Source organism: Stigmatopora nigra, chromosome 2 (genome assembly GCF_051989575.1).
Source record: "Stigmatopora nigra isolate UIUO_SnigA chromosome 2, RoL_Snig_1.1, whole genome shotgun sequence".
Lineage (NCBI taxonomy): Eukaryota > Metazoa > Chordata > Actinopteri > Syngnathiformes > Syngnathidae > Stigmatopora > Stigmatopora nigra.
In genome coordinates, this window is record NC_135509.1 from 1513467 (window position 1) to 1532916 (window position 19450).

A 19450-nucleotide genomic window follows, 5' to 3' on the forward strand; every position below is an offset into this window, starting at 1 on the left:
AAGGACACTCTCAGGCCCTCCAACTTCAACGTCCATCACCGTCAATGGTAGCCAGTGTGTTAAGACTTTCATGTTTAATTGATCAATGGCAGTTGGCTGGTGTTTGCAGCCCGCAGAGACGACACACACACACACACACACATGCACACACACATCATGGCCTACTTTGAAAAAGCTTTTCCCGTTTGCCTCGTCCCAATCCGGTCAAAATTTCCCAAGTCGCAGCTTGTTGTGCGCTTGTTGTTGCTTAGGAACATTTTTTCCCCCTTTCTCTTTTTTGAAGACCCCCCCAGTCGCTGGTCTCTTTTATGAATATCATTACATATCTCCGTCGACACAGCGAGACATCTTTATCCGTCTTAATCGCTATTTTTTGCTCTCCAGCCGGCACAAGGGGAATTATTTTTTCTTATGTCAGTGCTTTGCAAAGTCGTATAATACAATTAAATACATGAAAGACATAGTAGGAAAAGTTGGGAGAGATTTTTTTTCGAGTGTTGTTTTAAGTTCTATTTTCAGATAGCTGTGTCACCGGTCTTTTGGTCGCCGGCGAATGTACTTAGATATTAAACAGTACTTAGATATTATACAGTACTTATTGGATTGGATAACTTTATTCATCCCGTATTCGGGTAATTAGATATTAAACAGTACTTAGATATCAAACAGTACTCAGATATTAAACAGTACTTAGATAGTAAACAGTACTTAGATATCAAACAGTACTTAGATATTAAACAGTACTTAGATATTATACAGTACTTATTGGATTGAATAACTTTATTCATCCCGCATTCGGGTAATTAGATATTAAACAGTACTTAGATATCAAACACTACTCAGATATTAAACAGTACTTAGATAGTAAACAGTACTTAGATATCAAACAGTACTTAGATATTAAACAGTACTTAGATATCAAACAGTACTCATATATTAAACAGTACTTAGATAGTAAACAGTACTTAGATATCAAACAGTACTTAGATATTAAACAGTACTTAGATATTAAACAGTACTTATATATTAAACAGTACTTAGATAGTAAACAGTACTTAGATATCAAACAATACTTAGATATTATACAGTACTTAGATATCAAACAGTACTCAGATATTAAACAGTACTTAGATAGTAAACAGTACTTAGATATAAAGCGCTACTTAGATATTAAACACTACTTAGATATCAAACAGTACTTATATATTAAACAGTACTTAGATAGTAAACAGTACTTAGATATCAAACAATACTTAGATATTATACAGTACTTAGATATCAAACAGTACTCAGATATTAAACAGTACTTAGATAGTAAACAGTACTTAGATATAAAGCGCTACTTAGATATTAAACACTACTTAGATATCAAACAGTACTTAGATAATAAACAGTACTTAGATATTATACAGTACTTATTGGATTGGATAACTTTATTCATCCCGTATTCGGGTAATTAGATATTAAACAGTACTTAGATATCAAACAGTACTCAGATATTAAACAGTACTTAGATAGTAAACAGTACTTAGATATCAAACAGTACTTAGATATTAAACAGTACTTAGATATTAAACAGTACTTATATATTAAACAGTACTTAGATAGTAAACAGTACTTAGATATCAAACAGTACTCAGATATTAAACAGTACTTAGATATCAAACAGTACTTAGATATTAAACAGTACTTAGATATTAAACAGTACTTAGATATTAAACAGTACTATTGCTATTGGTGGAAAATAATGACCCGACTGCATGTTTTCTTGCTTGTTCTTGTCCATTTAGGGTCTCTTAATCAGATTTTACTACAGGCAAAGGTGACTCCCAGTGGCCCTCTTTGCTGTACTCTGTGTGAGGTCAGGGGAGGAGGGCGCCACCCTGGGTTCCCTCCCTATCGGGCCTCCATCTGTTGGCAGGACGCTTACACGCCGCGATTGATGACTCTGGGACTTGAGTGACAGAGCGATTCGGACCCCCCTCGGGTACCCCGAGCACCAACCCCCGATAACCGGCCGGCACTGTGCCAATGAGGCTAATGGGATGACGGATGGTGGATGCTGCAGACACACGACCAAGTGGGTTCATGCAGTATGCTAGAAAAAACAAACCAAAACAAAAATATTAATAATACTGACTTATCAAAGGTAAATATGTAAGAAAAATATATGCATAATTTGCTATAAACATAAAATAAAGCAGCATATAGCATGTAAACACTCCTTATAAATACAATGTAATTGCATTTGTATTTTTTTTACATTAAAAAATAACATGCTTTTAAAAAGTAGACAATGTCGCATATGACAAAAACTAAACTACAAAAAAAGGTAATGTTATGTATATGTTATTTATAAACAATAGGTTAACATAGTATTTAGGGCACATAGTTGGTTGGGATATGCTCCAGCACCCCCCACGATGTGAGGATGAGCAGTACATAAAAGGAATTGATATAGGAATATATTATTTGATACATGAGTTTTGAGAAATATACTTTTTCCCAGTTGATGAAACTGATGTATCATATATACATATATATGATACCAAGTCTTGAAAAATTATGTTTGAAATGTTTTAGACTTTTCCCCGGGGAGTATTAAAGGCTCAGAGTTTAAATAATTTTAATATGCTGTCAATTATTTAGTGGTTTGAGCTTTTAAGAGTTAAAGTACTAAAAACATGAGATGAAAATAGTAATGAAATGTAAAAGCTGAATTTGGTGATTGAAATAGATGCAATAAGTAACATATAATGTTTAGAAATATTATAAATATATTCAAAACGTCACTGTGCTCTAAAATTTGTCCTCATTTTTATAATATGTGACTTTAAAAGAACGTTAAATACAAGTTCTTGATAGCTAAATAATTACGTTGTTTTCCGTTAGGGGGCGCTTGTGGGCATTCACCCTAATCAATACATACTTGCAATTGATCAAACAAAGAGGACGAAATGGCGCTAAGGTAATATGTTTCCGAAGTCCGGATAATTAAATTAAACAAAATGTATGGTTAAAAGTCACGTTAAAACGTCCACCTCGCCTCATACGCACTTTTAAATGTGTTTTTAGGACATTCCCGCCTTTGAACGTCGACTGTGTGCTCAAAGTGGACGTTTTTGAAACGAACATGACGTGGTAAGTACATATTAATAGGCTACTGTGCTAAGATAGCATGACGCAGTTACTTTTACATTGCTAAACTTTAGAAAACAGTAGTATGTGGAAAAAATGCGTTTCGCCTTCTTAGAGAAGTGACGCTTAATGAAGTTAACCGAATATGTTTTATGACTCAATAAAATGTTTGTTTCCAGAATGGGCGCGCTTCAATGTATGTTCAAATTCAAGTACACTCCGTTCGTCCTAAAATGGCGAAAGAGACGTCCTAAAATGGCGAAAAAGACGCATAACGTCACTTATAAATGTATTATTACTCGTTGCGTCGTCGTTTACATTTTCATGTTGAAACCCTACTATGTGTTTCTTTTGAGAACGTTTCAGAAACGAGTATAAACGCGAAGTCTTGTGCTAAATTAGCGTTTTAGAAGTTTTTTTTTATTGTAATCAGTACAGTACAGCACCGGTGTGTGGTTATTAGCATTTAGGCTTCTTAAAGCTAGTAATTACCATTTACATCGCGTATTCACCCTTATTACACTAATGGAATATTGTTGAGTTAACAAGAGTATGTGTAATGTACATTACATTAATATTTAATAGGACACATGTTGGAAGTTTTGCTAGACGTTGTACACATTTCGTGACGTTATTGGGTGGTCAATGTGACGCAGTTATTTTTGTTCATGAGTCATTGTGTTTCATGTGTAAATAAAAAACTACTTTTCTCTGTTATGGATGTTTATGATATGACCATGTTGTTATCAGGCAGTACTTTTTACAACAGTAATGAATATGTTAGAGTATAAAAATGAGCAAATGTCACTTTTTGCCTTATGTCACATGAATACTCAAGCAAGTTTAGCATCTTTTGTTACAATTTAAATTCACACAACTTGTATGATTGAGTAAATCACAAAAACATAATATAATATTTGAATTCAGCCATTTTGTTGTTACATGTAATTATTGAATGTGTTCATTTACCAAGCTAAAAAAGCCCCAAAATGCCCCCCGAAAGGCGGCTCTTGCAATAACTTTGCTGCCAGATGTCAAAATGAGCATGATTAGCGTTAGGGGCGACTAGGTGAGCGGGCTTCTCGCCGGAAGGAGGTAATTGAGGCCTACGGACGGCGGGTGTGCGGCACCTGCTCCCGGATGGCACCCTGCCACCGCGCCAGTCCGCCTGCTGTGGAGGACATTCATCTCTTGATGAGGAATTAGGAAGTCATTAGGGAACTCCAGACGATGCGCGACTTCACTTCCACGCGGCCGAGTGCACGACAAGGCTAATCGGCCATCTTGTTTACAACCTAAAAGAAGCCACGCATCCTGCTGGGCGTCTGACACATGACCACAGCGTGTGCTCGTCACTGATAATATGACCAAATATGTCTCCGTTAACCTCAATGCTGTTACCTAAATCAACAGTGAGACACAAAAAGGACAATAATCTATGAAGATACATTTTTAAAATTGTTTTACCACTCCCATTCACTTTTGAACTCATTATTAAACAATCTAGTGATGGTAGCAAACTTTACAGTACATAAAGCAAATCTGCATTTTGAAATAAAAAAAAATTAAACTATTTTTTGTTTATCTTTCAGGCCAAGAAAACAAAATATTCTCAAGCTTTATTGCAAGTACAACTAATGCAATGCTACAATAAAAATACAAAAGAAGACAAAAGGAGAAACTTTGGGTAAGTACATACTCTTATATTTTGTAATCTACCCTTTGTTATTTGTTGAAAATCTTTTTTGGGGAGAATTTAGCTAGTTAAAGTATAGATACTTAACCATACAAAGGGCCAGGAGCCATAGTTGTAAAAAATATCTTATAGATTAGTTCCTAATGTAATACAAAGTGTATAACTACAGGTAAGTGAATACTCTGTATATGCTTTATAATGTGTGACCTAATGGTAAAGTATTTGAAGAGCGTCATTCAGATAAAAGTAGTTATTATCCTCCATCATTTGCCACCCCAGGGTCATTTGAAATCTTTTCGAGTAAATTGCTGTTAGGTAAAGGTAGTTACGCAGAACAAGATCGGTTACGTTACTTCACCGGAATATTTTTTCCCGATCCGTGGACTTCGTTTCGCACCAAGCTTATAACCCAAAGACAACAGGTAAGGGATGCGTTTTCTCTCAGTATCCACCTGAATGCGTCGTAGTTACTCTTTCATCCCGAAAACGAGTCTCTGACACTCTGCCGACTCCCGACTGCACACTCAATTAGGCGTCAACCTTTGGCAGGCTGGCACCAGAAGCTCGTCCAAGCGTTCCAACCCACGCCTGCCTGGAAGAAACCCGAAGCAAAAGCTAAGAGACGAGGACATCTTTTTTTTGTCGTCTGGTGGAGAATAAAGGTTAATAACAGTCCTTTCTTGTGTCATATTTGACATGACCAGTCACGGCGGTAATTACAATCATTACACTCCAAAGGATGTCGAGTTATCCCTCTTAAACACAGGCCACACAAAGGAAATCAATTATTCAATCAGAGCTCTCCCATTCAGCGCTGCCTGAGTTCACTTCATTTTGGGCCCGGGTGAATCTGCCGCAAATAAACCCGGCGACCGGCGCGAAGAAAAGACGGCGCAGGCCCCCTAATTTGTCGCCTTTCAGCCGGTCAATCACGCTCTCAAAGGAATGCGAGCGTACTCTGACAATCAGCGCGACGTGAATGGGAATGGGTTTCATTTGCCATTTTGCATAAGTTATCTGGCGATAAAGAGGAGCCACGGGAGGGGGCGCCCACCAAAAGGGGGGGTACAGTTGGCAAGCCCCAGAACCCCACGTCGCTCGCCTCCATCGCCGCCCACTCCTCCTTCAACTTATCCCTTAGCCATCCCCGTCCTGCCCGTGCCTACTGCGATTGGCAACGTGTAATTTAAGAGCACGGGCACAAAGACCAAATGCCAAGCCCATAATGGAAGCTGGATGTCTTCTGATTCTAATGGCTCTCTCAGCTGCAAGCCAAGGGCCTGTAATTAAGATCACTAGGACACCGGAGAGGAGACAGACACACAAAGCGCCCCGAGACCCGGATCAAAAATAGAGAGAGGGGGGAGAAATTTAACGACTGGCACGAGGAAAAGTGTTGAAGTTGGACTTTTTCCAATGGAGGATATCTGCATCTGCTTTGTTTGGAAGATCATCCAGGAGACCGGATTAGAGTCAGACGTACAAAGCCTTGGAGAGATTGACGAAGATGGCACAACAAGCAAATAGGAGTGAAGAATGCGTGGCAAAAATCATCATTTTTTGGCCATGGGTGGTGGCAGCCAGAAATTGCCCAAATTAAAACCAACTCTACATTTGGTTTTCTTCATGGCAGTAGTTTCCAATTTGCTTCTGCAAGCTCACCTTCTGCCGCAACGTAACCTTTAATTCAGATCAACGTGGACTGTTTGCAATGATGAGATCTGTCATTTTACAGAAGCTAGTTTGAATCGGGATGGTCTTTTTCCCTGAGCCCATATTTCTAATCACCACTGGCAGAGAAGAAAATATTGACAACTGGCAGGCAGAGAAGTGTAAACGTTGGCCTTTTTTCAATAAACTTTGGTGAGGCATTGACTGCGAGGAAGCGGCTGTTTTCGACATGGAGATCAATCCAATCACGCTCGTCTTACTGGGTTTCTTCCTTGGGCCCAGATCTGCAAAAAAAGCTTGGCCTTATTTCAACGCACCCTGGCAGGCGGACAGTGTCTGTGGCGGTCTGCGATTCGTTAGGCCCCCTCGTCGCCCAAAGTTGTCCCGGTTAACTTTCCAGGATGCACGCCTCTCTTTGATTGCTCATGGAGGGTGACGCTCAGCGGAGAGTAGCTTCACTTCAGAGAGAATTCCTATTAGCAAGCGGCGACTCCATCAGCATTCCTGTAGGGATATTTGATCAATCTGACTGATGAAAGGACTCGCCCGGGCCTTTATATCCGCACGGAGGACAGGAAGTGTCGTCCTCGCCGCCGCCACCACCACCGCCATAGCTCAGCTCCCCGGCGTTGTTTTGGTCCCGGGGACACACTCGAGCTGCTGGTGCTCCGGGTGGTTGTGTGTTCAGACCCTTTTCCGTTTAATTAGATTTGTTAAAACAATTTTTGGAGTGCTTTATTCGGTAAAAGCTCTCAGGGGTTAATATCCGCGGAACACTTCTCTGTTCGCCTTCTTTTCACCAATGGAGCATAAATTATTTAAATTATTCAGAATTGTGCGACCTTTTATCTCACCCCCTTTGAAGGCGGCAAATTAAAAATGCAAATGGGCTAACTAATTAATATGCAAATGCATTCATTCCCAGTTAACAATTAGCAATTAAACCTGCAGTGTCTAGAAAGAGCACTGGCAAAATTAGCAACTTCTTTTTTTCCCGTTTGAAAAAATATAGTCAGTCCCGTACAAGGGCACAAAACGAGATGATTGACGAGAAGACCACCTGCCTCGCCGTAAACAAAACGAATAGGTGCGAAAAAAATCAGGCGCCGTGTCACCCCCCAAAAAAACCCAGCAGAGATGTCATCTTTTTTTCAATCAAATATTTTTGGTCTTGCTTGCATGTTGCCTTTCATTACTCCATCAAGCCTAATTGAATGTTCAAAACTATTTGTAGCTTTGACATGCTAGCATCACGCAACTGTCTGTATTTTGCTTTGCGTCACCATTATCATGTTAAATCAAAGACTACCTTCTCTTGTTCATGCGCGTCATACAACTGCTAAAAAATAATTTCAATTGCAAGAACCACATTTTCTAGACATAACCATGCACATCCATAACGCCCCTGGACAGAAGTTTAAGACTATTCTGCCTAAAACACGCACATAGACTTTGATTTCACGTAAAAGAAACAGGACGCTATCGCCACATACTTTTCCTAACCACCCCTCGCCCCCCATCCAAAGCAATCTTACACTCCACGGTATCTTCCGCATTACACCTCACGATAGCGGCCGCGCCATAGTCGACATCAATCATGCGCGGCGAGCCTCCACTCTCCGCATTTTAGCGCCCCCGATGCCGTTGCGCGATAGCGGGCGAGGTGCCGGGGGCCAGGAGGCATGAACCGCACCTCCTTAAAGGTTATCTGCTATACACAGACCCGGGGGCACCCGCCTCACGCACCCCGACGCCATTCAGCCGAGGACGTACAAAGTGATGCGTGTACGGGGAGATCGGTGTCGGCGTGACAATAGAGGTCAGTCAGTCAGTCAATCATCAGGGGGAGACAGAAGGGGACAAGGATGATGTTCTTTTTTTATTAACATGGCTCCTCATATACAAATCATAAATGTCAGCGTTAGACTTGATCTCTAGTCTACAAAGAGCGTTGGAGACTTAATGGGGGAAAGCATTCTACTATTAGAAGTCCGGCGTGTACAACAATAGTCATGGTTATGGTCTGAAACTAAAATTTTTAATTGTCATAAACATTGTTAGTATTGTAGCATTTCCATTCATTTGAGGAAAGGTAGGTCATAATCTGCTTTTATGAAAAAGTGTCTTTTCTTTCTTTCCTCCAAGAGTTTTTTCTTGCCATGGTTTTTCTTTAGTGTGTGGCCTTAATACTCACTGGTACTCGTCAGGCAGCAGCTCGCGCCGGAGGGCTGAGCGGCGCCACCTTTGGCACGGTGATTACTGCGCCTTTAAACGCTAGCGTCTTTCATTAAGTCGCATTTAGTGCCCACTTCCCCCGACGCCCCCGGTGTTATATTGCCAAAGAAGCTTCATATTTTATTTATTGCACTTTAATATTGTTTTTGAATATTTGCGCTGCCTTTAGGCCTCTCGCGCCGTCACGTCGCCCTCTTTAATTTCTCCCCGGAATTGATTTCCTATGGCTGCCAGTGACGTTTGATTAAAAAAAAAATAGTGTCTCGGCACGAAAATGTAAACGAAGCCGTTTGCGACAATATCTTTGGATTATGCTCGCATTTACCCCCATTTAATTGAATTGATTCTTGTTTACGTTGCACGCCCAGCACTAGATTGGGCGGCGTTTAAGAAATTCACACCTCGCCCGCCCGCGCCCCGCTTCCTCGTCCGGTTTAAATTTTTAATACGCTGGCACGCTAATGTACAGCGGCATAATTAGCGCGGTGCACGGCAGAGGCTCGGCGAGCATCTCTTTATCCGCTCACTCGTGGAATAAATAGAGCTAAAACACAAGAAACGCGAGCAAAGAGTCTCTTTCAAGCAAATAGGCTGAGGGTGGGCTAGATAATTAATTCCGAGATTAATGTACTGTAGCAGTGGTGTGTTATTAAAACGCTATTTTTAAATTACAGCTCAGAAAGCACCCCCTTGGGATTAAGAGTGTTAGCCACTGATCTCTGCTTAAGTTATGGGAGGAAACGCAGGGGGTTGGAAGAGGGGGGCTACTTTATATACCCAGGTCGCTTCTTCTTACCGTGTCGACGCCGAGAATCTTTTTCGCTGATTGGATTCACTTGTGTCCGAGAACACAACGAAGAGAATGAGTACACTAATTGCTCGCTACTAATTGCTGATTCAGCTTGGACTCAACCCCACCTGCAACATACTCCGTTGTTACGACTGGAATATTCAAGCTAAAACTAAAATGTACCTGAAATGTAATAGCCTTTTTTGTGTGCAAGTTGAAATTCAATAAAACCACAAATCAAATATGATGTTCTTCACATTTCTTAATTGGGTAGTTTTCTAAGACATTGGTGTTGTTATTTCACAAAAATGAATTTAATGCAAACATTGAAATATCTTGAACAGACAAGAAGGACCCCACCACCTAAGGCCGTTATTTCTCGCTTATTTTTGTCTGCACATCTGCGCTAATTACTCATCAAAAGCTAATTGTTGTTGTTCATTTATGCTGTTAATGGCACTGTGCACCACTTTGTTAGATACACCTGTTCAACGTAAATTTAGTGGCCGCCATCGACTAGATGTTTTTTTTAAACTTGGGTTAACAAAGAAAATGTAATGTGTAATAGAATTTTAAACTAAACTATTTCTGCATATTATTTGAACCATTTTTGTGTTTTAACTAATGAACAGTTCAGCTAAAGTTAATGATTTGAGTGATATTATAGTATGCTTGACCTGCTAAGTGTAGAGATAACTTATAACATATTTTGGGAATTCTAGATGTACTCCTACAATTGATCCCAAGGAAATTCTTGGGGTCAGGTTTATACTTTGACAATGTTCAAATGTTGTTTTTTTTCCCATTTTTTTCAGGAGATGCACTTGACAATAATAATGACACCAGTCTGTCTTCATCTACTCAACATGACAATGATTGTCAATACTCAACATGACAATGAGTGTCAATGATGAGGTTATGCTGAAAAAGCATCAAAAACCTCCATCATGGAAAAACATCCCATCAGATGTAGACGCCTTCGATACCAGTAGGACCAAATATTTACTTACTATAACACATTAGATTTCCAACATTGTACAAGATCTGCTAATTCAGACATTTTAGTGAACACTTCAGCTTAGCAATTTTTCCTGCAAATTTCAGCTAAAATGTACAAATGTGGAAAGGCTACCGTTTGTGGCCTTATCCGAAGACGCTAAATTGAAGAAATGCTGAAAGTTTGTCTGTTAGGTAAGGTAAGTGTTGTTACATGTTTGGATGAAAAATGTTAGTGAGGAACATATACATACTACAGATGCACAGAATGTGTAAAGGCTACAGATTGATTCTGTGGCTTTTAACAAGAAGACGCTAAATTGAAGAAATGCTGAAAGTAGTCTGCACCTGCAACACAAACAACACTCACTGGGGCACATTATTTTGGCAATTTTTCCTGCAAATTTCAGCTAAAATGTACAAATGTGGAAAGGCTACCGTTTGTGGCCTTATCCGAAGACGCTAAATTGAAGAAATGCTGAAAGTTAGTCTGTTAGTTAGGTAAGGTAAGTGTTGTTACATGTTTGGATGAAAAATGTTAGTGAGGAACATATACATACTACAGATGCACAAAATGTGTAAAGGCTACAGATTGATTCTGTGGCTTTTAACAAGAAGACGCTAAATTGAAGAAATGCTGAAAGTAGTCTGCACCTGCAACACAAACAACACTCACTGAGGCACATAATTTTATGAGGTTGACAATTTCAACCATTTGAGATTGTTGTCTGCTATTTGTTTGTTTCATTCTCAACAAGGTAAGTTTGTTGTTATATCTGTATGAAAATTGTTTGTAAAGATCAAGGTAAGTTCATCTAAGTAAACAAGTACATTGTACTCACGGTAAGTTCATCTTCAACGTAAACGAGTACCTTGTACTCACGCACGGTAAGTTCATCTTCAATGTAAAGAAGTAGTACCTTGTACTACTCGCAAGGGACTCCCATTTAGTGGCCGCCATCGACTAGATGTTTTTTAAAAACTTGGGTTAACAAAGAAAATGTATTTTTGTGCTTTTAACTAAATAATATTTCAGCTAAACATAAGGATTTGAGTGATATTATAGTATGCTTGAACTGCTAAGTGTAGAGATAACTTGTAATGCATTTTGGAAATTCTTGACCTCAAGAAAGTTCTTGGGGTTAGGTTTATACTTGACAATTTTCAAATATTTTTTCCCCCATTTTTTCAGGAGAAGCACTTGACATTAATAATGACAAGTCTGTCCTCATCTACTCAACATGACAAGGATTGTCAATACTCAACATGACAATGAGTGTCAATAATGAGGTTATGCTGAAAAAGCATCAAAAACCTCCATCATGGAAAAACATCCCATCAGATGTAGACGCCTTCGATACCAGTAGGACCAAATATTTACTTACTATAACACATTAGATTTCCAACATTGTACAAGATCTGCTAATTCAGACATTTTAGTGAACACTTCAGCTTAGCAATTTTTCCTGCAAATTTCAGCTAAAATGTACAAATGTGGAAAGGCTACCGTTTGTGGCCTTATCCGAAGACGCTAAATTGAAGAAATGCTGAAAGTTAGTCTGTTAGGTAAGGTAAGTGTTGTTACATGTTTGGATGAAAAATGTTAGTGAGGAACATATACATACTACAGATGCACAGAATGTGTAAAGGCTACAGATTGATTCTGTGGCTTTTAACAAGAAGACGCTAAATTGAAGAAATGCTGAAAGTAGTCTGCACCTGCAACACAAACAACACTCACTGGGGCACATTATTTTGGCAATTTTTCCTGCAAATTTCAGCTAAAATGTACAAATGTGGAAAGGCTACCGTTTGTGGCCTTATCCGAAGACGCTAAATTGAAGAAATGCTGAAAGTTAGTCTGTTAGTTAGGTAAGGTAAGTGTTGTTACATGTTTGGATGAAAAATGTTAGTGAGGAACATATACATACTACAGATGCACAAAATGTGTAAAGGCTACAGATTGATTCTGTGGCTTTTAACAAGAAGACGCTAAATTGAAGAAATGCTGAAAGTAGTCTGCACCTGCAACACAAACAACACTCACTGAGGCACATAATTTTATGAGGTTGACAATTTCAACCATTTGAGATTGTTGTCTGCTATTTGTTTGTTTCATTCTCAACAAGGTAAGTTTGTTGTTATATCTGTATGAAAATTGTTTGTAAAGATCAAGGTAAGTTCATCTAAGTAAACAAGTACATTGTACTCACGGTAAGTTCATCTTCAACGTAAACGAGTACCTTGTACTCACGCACGGTAAGTTCATCTTCAATGTAAAGAAGTAGTACCTTGTACTACTCGCAAGGGACTCCCATTTAGTGGCCGCCATCGACTAGATGTTTTTTAAAAACTTGGGTTAACAAAGAAAATGTATTTTTGTGCTTTTAACTAAATAATATTTCAGCTAAACATAAGGATTTGAGTGATATTATAGTATGCTTGAACTGCTAAGTGTAGAGATAACTTGTAATGCATTTTGGAAATTCTTGACCTCAAGAAAGTTCTTGGGGTTAGGTTTATACTTGACAATTTTCAAATATTTTTTCCCCCATTTTTTCAGGAGAAGCACTTGACATTAATAATGACAAGTCTGTCCTCATCTACTCAACATGACAAGGATTGTCAATACTCAACATGACAATGAGTGTCAATAATGAGGTTATGCTGAAAAAGCATCAAAAACCTCCATCATGGAAAAACATCCCATCAGATGTAGACGCCTTCGATACCAGTAGGACCAAATATTTACTTACTATAACACATTAGATTTCCAACATTGTACAAGATCTGCTAATTCAGACATTTTAGTGAACACTTCAGCTTAGCAATTTTTCCTGCAAATTTCAGCTAAAATGTACAAATGTGGAAAGGCTACCGTTTGTGGCCTTATCCGAAGACGCTAAATTGAAGAAATGCTGAAAGTTAGTCTGTTAGGTAAGGTAAGTGTTGTTACATGTTTGGATGAAAAATGTTAGTGAGGAACATATACATACTACAGATGCACAGAATGTGTAAAGGCTACAGATTGATTCTGTGGCTTTTAACAAGAAGACGCTAAATTGAAGAAATGCTGAAAGTAGTCTGCACCTGCAACACAAACAACACTCACTGGGGCACATTATTTTGGCAATTTTTCCTGCAAATTTCAGCTAAAATGTACAAATGTGGAAAGGCTACCGTTTGTGGCCTTATCCGAAGACGCTAAATTGAAGAAATGCTGAAAGTTAGTCTGTTAGTTAGGTAAGGTAAGTGTTGTTACATGTTTGGATGAAAAATGTTAGTGAGGAACATATACATACTACAGATGCACAAAATGTGTAAAGGCTACAGATTGATTCTGTGGCTTTTAACAAGAAGACGCTAAATTGAAGAAATGCTGAAAGTAGTCTGCACCTGCAACACAAACAACACTCACTGAGGCACATAATTTTATGAGGTTGACAATTTCAACCATTTGAGATTGTTGTCTGCTATTTGTTTGTTTCATTCTCAACAAGGTAAGTTTGTTGTTATATCTGTATGAAAATTGTTTGTAAAGATCAAGGTAAGTTCATCTAAGTAAACAAGTACATTGTACTCACGGTAAGTTCATCTTCAACGTAAACGAGTACCTTGTACTCACGCACGGTAAGTTCATCTTCAATGTAAAGAAGTAGTACCTTGTACTACTCGCAAGGGACTCCCATTTAGTGGCCGCCATCGACTAGATGTTTTTTAAAAACTTGGGTTAACAAAGAAAATGTATTTTTGTGCTTTTAACTAAATAATATTTCAGCTAAACATAAGGATTTGAGTGATATTATAGTATGCTTGAACTGCTAAGTGTAGAGATAACTTGTAATGCATTTTGGAAATTCTTGACCTCAAGAAAGTTCTTGGGGTTAGGTTTATACTTGACAATTTTCAAATATTTTTTCCCCCATTTTTTCAGGAGAAGCACTTGACATTAATAATGACAAGTCTGTCCTCATCTACTCAACATGACAAGGATTGTCAATACTCAACATGACAATGAGTGTCAATAATGAGGTTATGCTGAAAAAGCATCAAAAACCTCCATCATGGAAAAACATCCCATCAGATGTAGACGCCTTCGATACCAGTAGGACCAAATATTTACTTACTATAACACATTAGATTTCCAACATTGTACAAGATCTGCTAATTCAGACATTTTAGTGAACACTTCAGCTTAGCAATTTTTCCTGCAAATTTCAGCTAAAATGTACAAATGTGGAAAGGCTACCGTTTGTGGCCTTATCCGAAGACGCTAAATTGAAGAAATGCTGAAAGTTAGTCTGTTAGGTAAGGTAAGTGTTGTTACATGTTTGGATGAAAAATGTTAGTGAGGAACATATACATACTACAGATGCACAGAATGTGTAAAGGCTACAGATTGATTCTGTGGCTTTTAACAAGAAGACGCTAAATTGAAGAAATGCTGAAAGTAGTCTGCACCTGCAACACAAACAACACTCACTGGGGCACATTATTTTGGCAATTTTTCCTGCAAATTTCAGCTAAAATGTACAAATGTGGAAAGGCTACCGTTTGTGGCCTTATCCGAAGACGCTAAATTGAAGAAATGCTGAAAGTTAGTCTGTTAGTTAGGTAAGGTAAGTGTTGTTACATGTTTGGATGAAAAATGTTAGTGAGGAACATATACATACTACAGATGCACAAAATGTGTAAAGGCTACAGATTGATTCTGTGGCTTTTAACAAGAAGACGCTAAATTGAAGAAATGCTGAAAGTAGTCTGCACCTGCAACACAAACAACACTCACTGAGGCACATAATTTTATGAGGTTGACAATTTCAACCATTTGAGATTGTTGTCTGCTATTTGTTTGTTTCATTCTCAACAAGGTAAGTTTGTTGTTATATCTGTATGAAAATTGTTTGTAAAGATCAAGGTAAGTTCATCTAAGTAAACAAGTACATTGTACTCACGGTAAGTTCATCTTCAACGTAAACGAGTACCTTGTACTCACGCACGGTAAGTTCATCTTCAATGTAAAGAAGTAGTACCTTGTACTACTCGCAAGGGACTCCCATTTAGTGGCCGCCATCGACTAGATGTTTTTTAAAAACTTGGGTTAACAAAGAAAATGTATTTTTGTGCTTTTAACTAAATAATATTTCAGCTAAACATAAGGATTTGAGTGATATTATAGTATGCTTGAACTGCTAAGTGTAGAGATAACTTGTAATGCATTTTGGAAATTCTTGACCTCAAGAAAGTTCTTGGGGTTAGGTTTATACTTGACAATTTTCAAATATTTTTTCCCCCATTTTTTCAGGAGAAGCACTTGACATTAATAATGACAAGTCTGTCCTCATCTACTCAACATGACAAGGATTGTCAATACTCAACATGACAATGAGTGTCAATAATGAGGTTATGCTGAAAAAGCATCAAAAACCTCCATCATGGAAAAACATCCCATCAGATGTAGACGCCTTCGATACCAGTAGGACCAAATATTTACTTACTATAACACATTAGATTTCCAACATTGTACAAGATCTGCTAATTCAGACATTTTAGTGAACACTTCAGCTTAGCAATTTTTCCTGCAAATTTCAGCTAAAATGTACAAATGTGGAAAGGCTACCGTTTGTGGCCTTATCCGAAGACGCTAAATTGAAGAAATGCTGAAAGTTAGTCTGTTAGGTAAGGTAAGTGTTGTTACATGTTTGGATGAAAAATGTTAGTGAGGAACATATACATACTACAGATGCACAGAATGTGTAAAGGCTACAGATTGATTCTGTGGCTTTTAACAAGAAGACGCTAAATTGAAGAAATGCTGAAAGTAGTCTGCACCTGCAACACAAACAACACTCACTGGGGCACATTATTTTGGCAATTTTTCCTGCAAATTTCAGCTAAAATGTACAAATGTGGAAAGGCTACCGTTTGTGGCCTTATCCGAAGACGCTAAATTGAAGAAATGCTGAAAGTTAGTCTGTTAGTTAGGTAAGGTAAGTGTTGTTACATGTTTGGATGAAAAATGTTAGTGAGGAACATATACATACTACAGATGCACAAAATGTGTAAAGGCTACAGATTGATTCTGTGGCTTTTAACAAGAAGACGCTAAATTGAAGAAATGCTGAAAGTAGTCTGCACCTGCAACACAAACAACACTCACTGAGGCACATAATTTTATGAGGTTGACAATTTCAACCATTTGAGATTGTTGTCTGCTATTTGTTTGTTTCATTCTCAACAAGGTAAGTTTGTTGTTATATCTGTATGAAAATTGTTTGTAAAGATCAAGGTAAGTTCATCTTCTAGGTAAATAAGTACATTGTACTCACGGTAAGTTCATTTTCAATGTAAGCAAGTGCCTTGTACTACTCGTAAGGGACTCCCATTCTAACGTCAACTCACTCGAACCTATAGATATTTTGCGCAGGTAAGTCTTGTAACTAGTTGTAGTTGTAGATGTAGTTTACAGTCACACAGTTCTCCCGTTTCAATATTGCAGTTTTATCTCCCGTTGTAACTCCAATCAGACCTCGGCGAGCGCCAACATTTTATTTCTACTCAGTCATAGTTGTGCCTGTTTTTTCCCCGTTTAAGCCGACACTCAGCGATGTGCCAAATTGGCCACTTGAACGCTTTGTAGCAAAAGTAGCGACTCCAATCCTCGGACAGGCGTACGGGCTCGTCCACAAGTGCGCTGATAATACCAGCCGGGGTCGCGTGTTCCGACTTAACAAGTGTCCATTCGGAAGGCAATCTCACCTCGAGCGAGCGATCGGTGTCTGCTGAGAGTCTTTATCGGCGAGGCCGTGATGAATCCCCAGCAGACCGGCACTCCGCCGCATACGCCGAGTGAGCGCGCATTTAAATGAAACCTCTCCTGGCGTGCATATTGTATGACACGAGGATGTCTAAACTCTCTGCCTTGTCAAGCGCTACATCAAACACAATAACAACAGCGGCAAGCTGCCTCCTCCCCCTCGTTCTTCCCCCCCCTTACTTTCTTTAATACTTTCCCTGACATTTCCCTTTCTTGGGCCTCATCTCCAAAGGCTGCTTTCATGTGCCTTTCACGGTGGACTCATATGCATTCTTTAAAGGCAACTTACCTGCACGCCACGTCACGGCGTGTTGCCGCAGTCAATCACTCCCCGCGGAGACGGCTAGAGTCCTTTTGTCGACTAGGGTTTTGAACCAGAAGGTGCGAGGCAGGAACCTGATGATCACAGCATCAAAGCTGCCAGTCAGCCTCCGGGCGGAGCTGCCTCCTATTGACTAGTTCGCTTACGGAAATGAGCGCAAGTATGATCGGGAAAGTGTAGTTAAGGCAATTCCCAGATTGAAGTAAAAATACAATGTAGTCAATGATACCTCCTATTGTTTTAAGTTGGAAACTCTGAGTAGTTTGGATTTTGTCTCCATGGTTCAAAATAGGAGCAGTGTTTTAAATCTCAGTTGTAGTTTTCCAGTGTGGTGTTGCTTCTCTTTAGGTAGTAAAAACCTGTGTGGCTTCTTTAAAGGGTATAGTTTTCCTTATCGTTGGTTTTATATCTGCCTAAATGTACCGTACTTTCAGTCTATTGATTGACAGGTTTAAATGACAATATCCAAGTGTCAAGATTCTGATATGTTGGGTGTTTATCTATACATTACCTTGTTAACATATACCGTTGATATCTTAAATTTACGATCAGGCCTCTTCCAAATGTAAAGTTCTGTTCTTTACATGGAACAAGTATGAGTGGATGGTCCTCGATCATTTAGGAATTTTTTCTTCCTAACCCTTTTAGATTTCAATACATGGATGGCTGTATTTGAGACATATGATCCTCCTCTGGAGGTTCTAATCAGACTATTGCATTCATCAATCAGTACTGATGGTGGATCAGAGTCAGGCGTTGATGAAATTCTGAAAAGTATGCGCGATTGTACAAGTACTCAATGAGATGCTGAAGTCATGTGACAGATTTAAATGACAGGCCAGCAACCAAGTACAAATGAACAGTCAAGGGAATTCTTGGGCTTTGGCACCGTTTGTCCCAGGAGAAGTACTCTAGTACCTCCTTGAAAGGGAGGCTTTTGACATAGCTTAATCATTTTCAGTATTATATGGCTCTAATTCTTCAGCGGTTGTTACTTTCAGAATACAACGTGGGTTGATAAAACTGCATAGCAAACTGCCCTTAGGGCAGACTATAGAAATATAGTATCCCGTGTCTATTTCCCCTCATCCTCACCATACTTATATTAGTCTTGAGTAAATCACAAATCCATTGTTCTGTTTTATTTTGAATTAAGTGTGAATGAAGTGAGAGTAAATAAGTAAGAACAAAAGCACCTACCATAGTTATTCATAATACCAACGATTTGTGTCGGTATTTTTGGCTCAGTAGTCGTTTTGACATTTCTTGCATACATTTGCACACAAATGTGATTCTTTACTTGCCAAGGGAATGTCCTCCCATGTGATTGTCCAGGCGGGGCGCCCGAATAGCTCCATGCTTTTGCCCTTTTTGACATAGTCAGCTTTGTTGTCGATGACGCATTTGTTTTGCAGTTGCCATGGTTTTCCGTCCTTTATATGTGAAACATTAGAAAATTGTGAAGTTATGGTGGAACTAGCATCACGTCTGGCTAACGTCCCCCGTTTCCCCTGTGTTTATATCCCCGTCTCGCCCACCTCAGTGGACATCTTTCATGTTCTGCACGTTTCCCACCCGACACAGAGTTGGGTCGCCATCCGCGGGCTGGGCTGCGTACGGCGCCGTGCCAGATTTGCATAAATAAGCTCGGCGTCACAGCATGCCCACGCCGTTGCCCAGGTGCAGGCGCATTTGCATATAGAGCCGCGATAGGGCTCCCCCGGGTCCCCTCGCTGACTGCGACGCGGGCAGGGGGCCGGCGGCGCCGCAAATGAGATCTGAATT

General features: G+C 39.3%; 1 long non-coding RNA gene across 1 annotated transcript; it reads right to left on the reverse strand.

The window, feature by feature from the left end:
- Positions 1-3821: 3821 nt before the first annotated feature.
- On the reverse strand, positions 3822-19018 carry LOC144191337 (uncharacterized). Its single transcript, XR_013325007.1, has 3 exons — positions 18866-19018; positions 5287-5426; positions 3822-4539 (listed from the first exon to the last, which is right to left on the reverse strand). It is a non-coding gene; the product is annotated as an uncharacterized LOC144191337 (long non-coding RNA).
- Between the last annotated feature and the right edge of the window lie 432 nt (positions 19019-19450).